This window comes from Pipra filicauda, unplaced genomic scaffold (genome assembly GCF_003945595.2).
Source record: "Pipra filicauda isolate LSUMZ 115617 unplaced genomic scaffold, ASM394559v2 scaffold52_size3558583_pilon, whole genome shotgun sequence".
Taxonomy (NCBI): Eukaryota; Metazoa; Chordata; class Aves; order Passeriformes; family Pipridae; genus Pipra; species Pipra filicauda.
In genome coordinates, this window is record NW_024104676.1 from 526,524 (window position 1) to 538,531 (window position 12,008).

A 12,008-nucleotide genomic window follows, 5' to 3' on the forward strand; every position below is an offset into this window, starting at 1 on the left:
CCATAGGGGGCAGCGAGGGGGCAAGCAGGACGGCTGCCTTCACAGATGCAGCCACAGTACAGCAGCTCAGACTTTGCATCAAAATGCAGCCTTAAAACTGTTTGACTACACATATTGACTGAAATAAATTGTACTGGAGTTTGTCCTCCCCTCCTTTTCTCTTGGTAGCCAAATGAAACTTTGCTCAGCATGCATGTCCAGCAGTTCTCCTTGTGAGTGCGAGCATTCATTGCACAGTTAGTGCAGCACATTAGCAGGAAACTTAAATCCCCCCAAATGCTTGAACATGTGGACTCTTTTCCCTGCCAGCTGTTGTAAAATGCTTCGACTGTTTTCCTCTACATACATTACAGAGTACATAATGGATCCAAGACGGATGAAGATTTTCTCCATGGACACCGGCACAAAGACGCCTGTGCTCTGAAAAGCGAGTGCTTCCTCTGTAAGCAAATGGTGCTCAGCTTACTGGAGCTATCCCAGTTCATGTCTGCATCTCTCACCAGCTCATTGGTGGAAAACATTTTATACCTCTAGTCTTGCTTGTCTAGTCTCAAATGGTGCTTTCTGGTAGAATAAGGAGTGAAAATAGCTGTAAACTCCAGGAAAACGGTCGGTGGCTGATTCCTTTGCAGTGTGTCTGGTTGAGCTTTTCAGATTTTCCAGAAAAAATGTCAGCATGTTTCATATGTGCTGAAGGACTGATATTTGCTCCTCGATTATACCAGCTATTAAAGAAATACGCATGTATTGGAGCACTTACCTAGGAGGCCTCAGGCAGTATTCTCCGTATTTCATCAAAAATTTGGTTCCTGTTGGCCATGGCTTCAATTAAAGGAATAAAATATCACTTACCAGTAGCCATTCTGCTATCGGTATTAGAGCTATGCTGTTCCCTCAGCAAGATTGGATCTGTTTAATGTCTGTACAGGAGGTGTGCAAGGGATCTTCGAATAATGAAATAAGACTTAAGCCATTATATCAAATTAACACAGACCACACCTTTTTCCTGGTAACTTCCTAGAGCTGCCAAGCCTGTTTAAAATTTTTTTTTTCCTTTATGCTAGTAGGGAAACTGCGTACAAAAATGTGCTCTGCTTCAGTAGTGTATGGCCTGACTGAAAATGTAGAGAAGTCAGAATTATGGTCCCTACAGCAGTTTCCATTTTACAGCATGTTAAAGGTAAGTCTTTCATAAAACATTTCACCAAAGCCAAGGAGTGCAAAAAAATCATTCACCAAGAGCAGAAGGAGGAATTTCCATTTTCTTTTAATCCATGCACCAGGCATGACAATAGCATTATAGGATACTGCATTTAATATGCATGCTGTGTTCAAGTAGCAGAAGAACTAATTCTATTCAAAAGAGAAATGACTGTTGACACCAACTCTGGATTTCTGTGGGTTCTGCTCCTGAAGTTTTAATTTTAAAATGCGTTACAACAGTGGGTTTGTACTTCTTTTCATCCCATTATATTTATACAGTGAATTTTAGAGTAAAATGGACTCAAAGTGTGACCTTTCTCATCACAGGAGGTATGTGTTTCACGGCATGGAGGAGAAGAATGCTTTATCTCAGCATACTAAATGTTACAATTTCAATGACAAAAAATCATGTGTTATTTCCCTTGTGTACTGCTGTGAAGTCCTTGCATAACAGCAATGTCCTGCAGTGCAGCCATAGCTAGAGACCCACTTCATACAGGTGGTATGAGAATTGATCAATGATCAGAAGACTTTTTAATTGCAGTTGCTTTTGTGCAATTGCTGAAATCCATTAAATCGCGCTGAATACTTCAGTGCATACCCTAATATGCAGCATTTATACATTCATCCTCTGCACCTTCTTATGCACACTGCCAGTGTATGCTCCACTAATATCACAACCTACTACACTATGCTTCTTCAGTTAGCTACTGACTTTCCACTTTATTAAAAGCTTTTTTTTTTTTAGTGAATATCCAAGATTTTTATAATGTAGCCATTAAAACTATTGCTTTCCAATTCACTGCAACAAACAGATTCCAAATTGAGTGTGAGTCTTCCTGCCAACACTGGATGAATTGGATAAATCAGTGGAGTTGTACCTGTTTACAGGAGAAAAGAAATAGCCAAAATCTTGTCTTGAAGGCAGAATTTTCTATCTGATCACAGGGAGGCAAAGCCTTTTCTGGCTCAGCAGTGCCTGGTTTGCAACATGGAACATTAATCAGCTCCAAATCAGAGTGTTTTCTTCCTCCTAGCAGATACTGTCAAAATCAGTGCTGATGGATGTGTTCCAACATTGTTTGAAAAAAATACTATTCATATACTTCATACAGTCTTATAGTTCAATCTTAATTTAATGGCAGAACAATAATATTTTATTTATATATGTTTATATATATATATATGAGATAGATTAAAATTGAGTCCAGAATAAATTTTTTGTCTACAAATTACTCATGCAAAGGCTCGCAAAAATTGCCTTAAAATGTCTGAGTGTTTGTATCTCCAGACACCTGTCACAATCAAAGTGTTAATCAGTGTAAAGAAAAACATTTATTCAGAGATGTTTCCTAAGGTAAAAAGGCTCATAGACACATTCTTTGCACAGAAAGATTATGTGGGGTATTAAAGAGGTCAGTAGGGAAGGGATAAACTTTATCACATTAAGCTGGAAACCTCTTTAAGTGTGAAAGGTCTGTGTCCTTTGACAGTGCTTTGGTTTTAGCTAAAAATAAGCAATGGTGGTATTTGAATTTAAAGCTATTTGAGAAAGCAAACCTACATATGACAGTGCACTGTTGCTGTATCAATGATGCAGCAGTCCTTTGAAATACTGTGACATTAGTGGTCACCTATAAGACCATGAATTGGATATATTCATGGTGGAAATACATGTTGATTTTATTTTGAAATGAATTCAAGCATTATCAGCCAGGCTGTCAGATAACAGGGAACTAAAATCAGAATTCCAGCACTTTTGTTTGTCCATTGCAGTAAGTGTCTCTTTGTTTTCCTGAGAAACACAGATATTCTCTCTTGCCAAGCCTTGTTTATTGTTGGTCATGTTGAGCAGTACAACCAGATGATGCCACTGAACCAAATTTAAGAAAATGAGGCCCAAAACCTCTTTTGGCACAAGGGGTCACAATTTCAGTGATGTTGTGAAGTTCAGAGGACAGCATGACTATAATTCAGCAAAATTATCAATTGTCATTGTACTGAAATAACACCTAAGAGTCTTCTGTGATACAAACACGTACGCCCATCAGGTGGCACATAGTCGGGGTTTCTGGAGACACTGCCTGATTCTAAAGTGTTATTTCAGGTGGTCAGCCTGCCTCAGGGTCATTTCAGACAACAGATATTTTAATGACTCTTTTACTGTAAAATATAGTCATTACTATACATGCATGTAGAAACTTAGAAATTTAACGCTGTTTTGCTCCTGCCTTGCACCTAGTGTAATCATTTGCTACTTGTAAAAGCAATTTGTAAAAAGTACTCTATATTAATAGAATATTAGTATTTTATCTTCACTTTTCAAACATAGATGTAAATACACAACATACAAGGGCTCACCAGTTTTTAATATATAATTTCCAATGTTTAGGAGAAAATCACTCATAATTTACAGGAGTTTTTTTCAGATGTATTGTGTCCCTGCACTATTTCATCTATACATAAAACAGCAGTGTGAGGAAGAATTAGTCTTACGAGATGAAACCTGACTTCAAAAGAGATTAAGGCCACTTAATTACACCAGGCTATCCCCCATTGACTTGCTGGTCTGTAGTAAATCTGAACCTAAGTGGACATCTGGAAACAAACAACAAGATATAAAAGTCTTTCTAATTCATATAGACCTTCTAATAATTAATATAAAAATTTCTTATCCAGAGTTTTATCTAATACATGTTTATCTAATAGATGTTTTATAAAGTCAAAGGAAAGATAGATTTTACATCTGATAACCTATCAAGAAACAAAAGACCTTATAAATTCCTCATGTAAGCATGTGCAATTTCAAGTATCAGTTGAATTTAGGCTCATCTCCATCACACAAAGACTTCATCATGAAAGCATAATTTATAAATACAAAAATGTCCATGTTACATTCTTGTTTATATTTTGCAATGTTATTCTTTGTCCTTTGAAAACTAGCATTTTGTACTGTACTATGTACAAGTTAAAGAGTTTCTCTTTTTTTTTAATGAATACTAGAAATCAGTGCTCACAGAAATAAATAGACCAGTGTGTAAATCAGAAAAAAATCTCAAGTATTGCGAAGCTTTCATTTTTAGGTACAAATATGTATTATCATTATTATTATAATAATAGTAAAAGAAAGAAAGTCTGTGTTGTTCTATCTGTAAATAACTTTCACATTGTACACACCTCTCAGTTTAAGCAAGTTCTGTGAGCACACAAGTTTTAATCAAACTATTTCTCACTTCTGCTGTTCATGAAGAAGATACTGAGAAGTAAAAAATCCACTCAGGAGGCAGTATAGTCAAACTTCACACCCCAAAAGGATGCTCAGGTGGGATAAACACTACAAGATAGCCATGGAAGAGTAGAATTTCGTTAAAACCTGCAAATTGTGCATAGTTCCTTCCTTCTCCTCACTGACAGAATTGCAAAATCCAGGCTTTCATTATTGTTATAGCTCCTTTCCCATTTACTCCTGCAAATCAGACAGTTTATCCTAATAGCCAGCCTCACAAATTCAGCCAGGACCCTGAGTACACACCCAGGAGTTTAGCTGGCCACATCCAAGGCGAGCTGGTATGACCTGTTTTGAAGAAGGATCTGAAAAAGGCAATAACGAGGCTTCTCCCCATGGGAGCTCCTTTAAAGCTGAAGCTCTCCCTCTTGAACCAGACACTTACAAGTCCATGGCACCTGGTGGGATGCACCTACAAGTGCAGTGGGAACTGGCTGATGTCAATGTGATGCCACTTTTGATAGTCTTTTAAATGTTGTTGTGATCTGGGTAGGTTCTTGAGCATTGGAAGAAGGCCAATGTCAGTCTTGTCTTCGAGAAGGGCAAGAAGAAGGGCCCTGGGAACAACAGCCCAGTCAGCCTCACCCCAGTCCGTGGGAAGACGACAGAGCAAATAATCCTGGAAACCATTTCAAATCACTTTAAGGACAAGAAGATGACTGGGAACAGTCAGCATGGATTTATGAAAGGGAAATCACGCTTAACTGACCTGATAGCTTTCTGTGGTGTAATGGCTGGCTTGGTGATAAAGGGGAGCGCAGTTGATGTTTAACTTGACTTCAGTTAGGCTTTCAACAGTGTTTCCCATAACATTGTCATAGACAAACTATGGTAGGGGCAAGGTAAGTGGACAATAAAGTGGGTTGGAAATTGGCTGAATGGCTGGGCCCAGAGAGTTGTGATCAGTGGCACGAAGTCCAGCAGAAACCAGTATACTGGGTTTGTGTGGCAAGGTTTTGGAAGCAGGGGGGCTGCAGGGGTGGTTTCTCTGAGAAGCTGCCAGAAGTTTCCATGTCTGACAGAGCCAATGCCAGCCAGCTCCAGGACAGACCCACTACTGGCCAAGGCCGAGCCCATCAGCAGTGGCTGGCGGTGGTAACACCTCTGGGATAACAGATTTAAGAAGGGGAAAAAATTACTGCGCAGAAGTAGTTGCAGCCAGAGAAGAGAGGAGAGAGAAACAGCTGTGCAGACACCAAGGTCAGTGAAGGAGGAGGGGAAGGAGGGGAAGGAGGGGAAGGAGGCACTCCAGGTGCCAGAGCAGAGATTCCCCTGCAGCCCATGGTGCAGACCATGGTGAGGCAGCTGTGCCCGAGCAGCCCATGGAGGTCCACAGGGGAGAAGAGATCCACCTGCAGCCTGTGGAGGATCTCATGCCAGAGCAGCCAACTGCCTGAAGGAAGCTGTGACCCCATGGAAGCCTGTGCTGGAGCAGGCTCCTGGCAGGACCTGTGGATCATGGGGAGAGGAGCCCACACTGGAGCCAGTTTGCTGCCAGGACTTGTGATACCACAGGGGACCCACACTGGAGAAGTTCATGAAGAACTGTAGCCTATAGGAAGGGCTCATGTTGGAAAAGTTTGTGGAGGGACCCTGAGTCCTCTCCCTGAGGAGACAGGAATGGCAGAAACAACATGTGGAGATCTGACTGCAGCCTCCATTCCCCATTCCCCTGCACCACTGGTGGGGAGGAGGGAGAGAATCAAGTTAATCCTGGTAAGGAGAAAGGTGTAGGGGAAGGTGTTTTTAAGATTGATTTTAATTCTCATTATCATACTCTGATTTGATTGGTAATAAATTCAATTAATTTCCCCAAATCTAGTCTGTTTTGCCCATGATGGTAACTGGTGAGTGATCTCTCCCTGCCCATATCTCAACCCGTGAGCCTTTCATTATATTTTCTCTCCCCTGTCCAGCTGAGAAGGGAGTGGTAGAATGGCTTTGGTGGATATCTGGCATTAGGCCAAGGTAAAACCACCACAACTAGTCACTAGTGGAATATCTCAAGGGCTGGTGCTGTGTCCAGTACTGCTTAAGCTGTGTATTAATGACCTAGAGGATGGGACAGAGTCCATCCTCAGCAAGTTTGTAGATGATATAAAACTGGGAGGAGTGGTTGATACATCAGATAGTTGTGCTCCCATCCAGAGGGACCTTGACAGGTTGGACAAATGGTAAAACTGGAACTTTATGAAGTTCAGTGAATAGAAATGCCAAGTCCTACATCTGAGGAGGAACAACCCCACGCATTAGTACTGTATACTTTAGGAGCTGACAGGTTGGAAAGCAGTTTTGCAAAAAAGACATGGTGGTCTTGGTGAACAATAAGTTGACCATGAGCCAGCAATTTGTCCTTGTTGTAAAGGAGCCTTACAGTGCCCTGGGCTGCACTGGGAGAAGTGTTGCCAACAGGTTAAAGAGCATGGTCCTTTCCTTCTGCTTAGCCTTGGTGGGGCCACTTCTGAATTGCTGGGTCCAGTTCTGGGCTCCCCAGTACAAGAGAGAGATGGACATACTAGAGCAAATCCTGCAAAGGACCACAAAGATGATTAAGGGCTTGGAGCATCTGGCACAGGAGGAGAGGCTCAGAGAGCTCTCTGATTGTGCAGAGAAGGCTCAGGAGGATCTTATCCAAGTACACAAATATCAGGCAGGAGGGAGTATAGAAGATGGAGCCAGACTCTTCTCAGTGGTGTCCAGTGACAGAACAAGGGGCAATGGGCACAAAATCAGTTAAAAGGACTTTGTTTAACCATACAAAAGATATCCAAAACCCTACTGATCATGGCCCTGAGCAACCTCCTCTAGTTGATTCTGCCTTGAGCAGGTGCATTGAACTAGGCAATCCCCAGAGCTGCCTTCCAGCCTCAGCAATTCTGTGATTCTGCAATCTCTCCTGAGGGGTTGTTACAGGACCCTTTGACAATATCTTTTCCAAAACACAAAGGAAAAAGAAGATCAGCGCCAGATGTTAGCAATAAAACACTGTTCCCTGGGACGTCTGGAGATCTAAGCTGATCTTCATTGTTTTAAATCTTAAAAAAAGCAAACTGAACAACGTGTGCTGGGTAGCACCAGTCTGTAACCAAAAGATGGACAACTCTTTGCAATGCAGTGTGACAGTAATGTGATGAGCAGTAGCTCTCTGCCATTTCAAGTCTGTATTGAAAAGCAAGGTACTCAGGGAATCTTCAGAACATTATTTACTTCTGTGCTCCTTTAAAGTCTCCCTTCAGGTTTACCTTAGATAAATCAATACCTTGAGTGAAGTAGAATACTAAAAATAAGGAAAAATTGCCCCACTTGACCAGTATTGTTCCTACAGGCCTTTATCATCTTCCTGCTGGCTTAAAAAATAAAATAGATTGTTTTAAACTGTTCCAGTTTTGTGCATAAATCAAGAACAGAGCTCGCTCTTAACACAGAGCCACCTGCTGACAGCCAAGTATATTCATTTCACATTGAATTAGAACTCCTGAGTGTTTCCAATAAAACAACAGTTCTTGGTAATTTTTTTTCCTGTCTCTTTATCTGTATCATAGGGCTTTGAGGGAATGAAGTTAAAAAGCAGGTCATTAAAACCAAACGTAACTATGCAGAAACGCTGTTGAATCTTTAAATGTTTGCAAATCCACAGAGATACTCTTTGAGAGAGATGCCATTTGGCAGTTACCAAGACAGTTAGATTTTCATTTTAGAGGTGGGCAAAATTGTCCCAATTCTGTTCAGTAGTGAAATGAGCTTCCAAAGCAGGACAGCAAGCAGCAGGGTGTGACACAGCACATCTCTGACCTGTGTCTGGATCAAGAATGCGATGGAGCAGCTGTCTCTGAAAGACATATTCAAACCGGTCTGTCTTCAGGTCGATTATTCAGTCTGCTCTGCCTCATGCACCTGGGGACATTTCAGGTGCCATCACCTATGCAGGCCTCAGAGGCCATTATGAAACACCTGCATTCAATCCCTTTTCAAAGCAAACAGCCAGTGTATGTGTTGGTGTGTTAAGTGGTAAATATGTATGATGACTTAAGGCCATGAAAAATAGAATATTTGCTGCAAATCCTGATGACTGTGTTTGTTTATTCTGCTTGGTGTTGTAGAAAGAAATGACAGGGGTGCATATGCAAGACCCTTTGGTCTCTATTTATTTCCTTCTCAGGGCTGTAGGGAAGCAGCCTCCCAAAACCAGATGCAGTTATTGATCTAGTAACGTTTGATTCCTTTCTGCTCTAGTTGTCCTGAAATGTCTCTGGTGTGACTAGTAGGCAGCTCCTGCCTGGGGCTGCACCAGCCTGTCCTGTCATCCTGCACCACCTTGCAGCTCAGGGATTGTGGAACTGTACCTTGTCCTAACTGGAGTCCTGCCCATACACAAAAAAACCCTTTCCTGGAGGCTGACTCAGCAACCCCGGCTTGCCAACAGTGGGCGGCTTTACATTGGGATAGGTTTGGTTTCTGTACCTATGCACCCAGGTCCACACATCCATAATGCCTGCTGTTTGCACACTGGGCATACTGGAGTTCCCCCATCCATCCCAGTCAGCTGGCCAGAGGGAGTGACAGACTCGCTCTACACCTCTGGCATTGCTGATGTGCTGCAATATAGAAGCACAAGAGGAGCACTTTAAAAGCTTGCCCTACAGCTCTCCTTGAGCTCCGTGAGAGGCATTAATTTCTGATCAAACATTGCTTTGGTTAATGCTTGTCAAGCAACACATAGTCACTGCATACTTAATGCTTCTGCGCTTTTAAGAGTATGTGTGTTAAAAGGGAAAGACTAAGCACATAATCTAAGAAAGGATTCATTCTAAGGGATTGTGGGTCTACACATATGCACTGTAAGAAGCAAAATGGACATTTGACAATGAGAGGGAGGAGCCAGCATCACAGAAAGGAATGTGCTATGCAGAAAAGTATATACGAATATAGTTAATATGTGGAAACAGGGTAAAGTGCTTCACTGATATCTGTGGAAATAACATAAAATACAACCTGCCTGGTTGTCCAGGCTGTCCCAGGAACAGCCTCAATTTTAGACCAAAATGTCATATTGGCCTAGTAAAGCGTGTCTCAAAGCAAAAGCAAGTAGGCAGCATCTGGCAGATCTCAGCAGAGATGGCCAAAGCCTTCACAAGACATCTGCAGCCAAGAGCCCTTGAGAATCTACTCCAAGCAGATCCAAGCTCCCAGGTCTGTATTCGGCCCAAACACAGCTTGCTCCAAGGACCTTTTCCCAAAGGATGCAGCTCAGAAGGCAGACAGAGCACATATTTCAGCTATATCCCTCATCCCTATGCTTTCCCTAAAAATTGAACTTAATTGGTATAAAACTCACACAGTTAAAACAGGCTGACCTTTTACCGTGGATATGCTTATGGCAGTATACTGTGCATATAAAAATATAGCTTGATCTCTCCCCCAGCAGTTCCCAAGAGTGACTACATCAGCATTATTTTCTTCTTTCATTAAAAACAAATAAAAAAAAACCCAACCCAAAACTTTCAAAAATTATGAGAAGGCCAAAGTTTAGCCGAGAAAGTAGGTGAGACTCAGGCCTTGGCTGAGTGTCCCTCAAAATCAACAGGGGTCTTTCCATTTACTTAAAGTGTTTTGACTGAGCTCTAAGTGAAGGGGGGGTTGGAAGGTAGCAGAATCTGTGCTGATTACCCAGTAACAAAGAAGTGTTTTTAATAATCTGCTGCCATCTGTCTTTGTTTTGCTAACCCACTCAGCTGGGTCTGAACAGAAAACCCACCAATGATTAGAGAATTAATTATTGAGAGAATGATCCCTTTGCATTTCTCACCTTCAGCAAGATGTATCCCCATTGATCATGTGGGAGATTTCCTTGTATGATTACAACAAACCACCATGACATTGAGAGCCTACGGCTGTTACATAAATATGTCATGCAAGTTATAAAAATAAGTAGATTTCTTCAGCCTCAGAGAGCTGCTATAAGATTTCTGTTGTATCTGTTAGAAACAGAAAGGCTCAAATGTGACCATGAGATAAGGCTGGCAGCCCCAAATCCTCCTCAACCTACTCTAAAGTGATGAACAGCATAATTTCTCAAGAATCATCCAGACGTAGTATCAATGCTCTAGCACCACCATAAGTGAAAGTGTATAGTAACTTTGTGCTCTGAAGTGTTGTGACCCACACTAATTGGGTGGTACTACCCAATGGTCAGAATCAAACCCAGCAAAGCCAAATCTGAGGGGTGGACAGGCCAGGTAACAGGTACATGGACTGGGGCCAGTGAGGGAGGCACAAACAGACACCTGAGTCATGAGATAGGAGATGGCAAGGACTGTGGAGCTGAGGTGGCTGGGGGCAGGGAGTTGCAGCTGAGCAGTGGTAGAAACAAGAGGAGAATAGCAAGGCCCAGGCGTTCAGACCAGAGAACTATCAACCTTACAGCATAAAACCATTCTCCTTCTGCAGCCTGACCCACATAAAGGCAGTGAGTGTTGGGGTGTTGGGGTGCACCACAAACCAACTCCATGGCTAACAACTGCCCCTATTGCTAAGGGATTATAAAACACATATGAAAATAGTCACAGTGTAAAAAAAAAAAAAGACCTGTTAGAGTCTGAGGGCTGACTGGATATTTTGCAGAGATGGGTACAGAGGCAGGCCAGCTCTGGTCAGAAGGTATTTAGATCCTAAGTCAGGTTTAGACTCCGAATTACATCTGACAGTCACTTGACCTTGAGAGCTCTTGCAGCTTACCAAGAGCCTTTTTGTCCAGAGAGCAAAGCGCCCGGGTAGCATCTAAAAGCAGTGAGTCATAGCAATATTTTCCTCAGTCTGTTTCAATCTGTGTGTGATCCTTAAAAATTTCTTAGTGGACCTGCCTTGGAATTTGACATGCACATAAATTACTGTGTAGCATCTGCAAATCTCGTTCCTGTTTGTGCATCCCTTAAAAATGACTGATCAAATTCAGAGGTCTACACACCTCAGGTAGAAAGACATGGATTCAAATGCAGCAGGACCCTCAGGAAAGACACCCATTAAGCTTTCTGTCTATTATTGTCTTAGTCTTTATATTTTGGACAAAACCAAAGTACAATAATTGTTACTTTCAATTAAACCTTGAAAGGATGCCATATAACACATAAACTAGAGATACTCCTTGTCTAAGAAGATTTTTTCAATGTAGGTGTTTAATTAATTAGTGCAGCTACCAAGGAAGCATGAGCTCACAGGTCAGTTGGCGATTTAGTAGTTCTGGAATGCTGACTGCAGTCTGAAGCAATTCAAGTTCTGTTGTAAAAACCGTAACAATTCCATGCTTGATAGCCTCTCGTTTTGTGGTGAAAAGCCTCATAAAAGAAAATTCTAATGCTTATAAAATAAAAATTCGTATTTCTTCTTGAATATTTTTTCCTTCCTGTGGGGAGTACCACTAAACCAATAATAAACTGTAAAGATATTAGAAGCAAAGCAAAACAAACAAACAAACAAAAAGAGTGTTTTAGATTTATTTGGATATATTTTTGATGTTGCAACT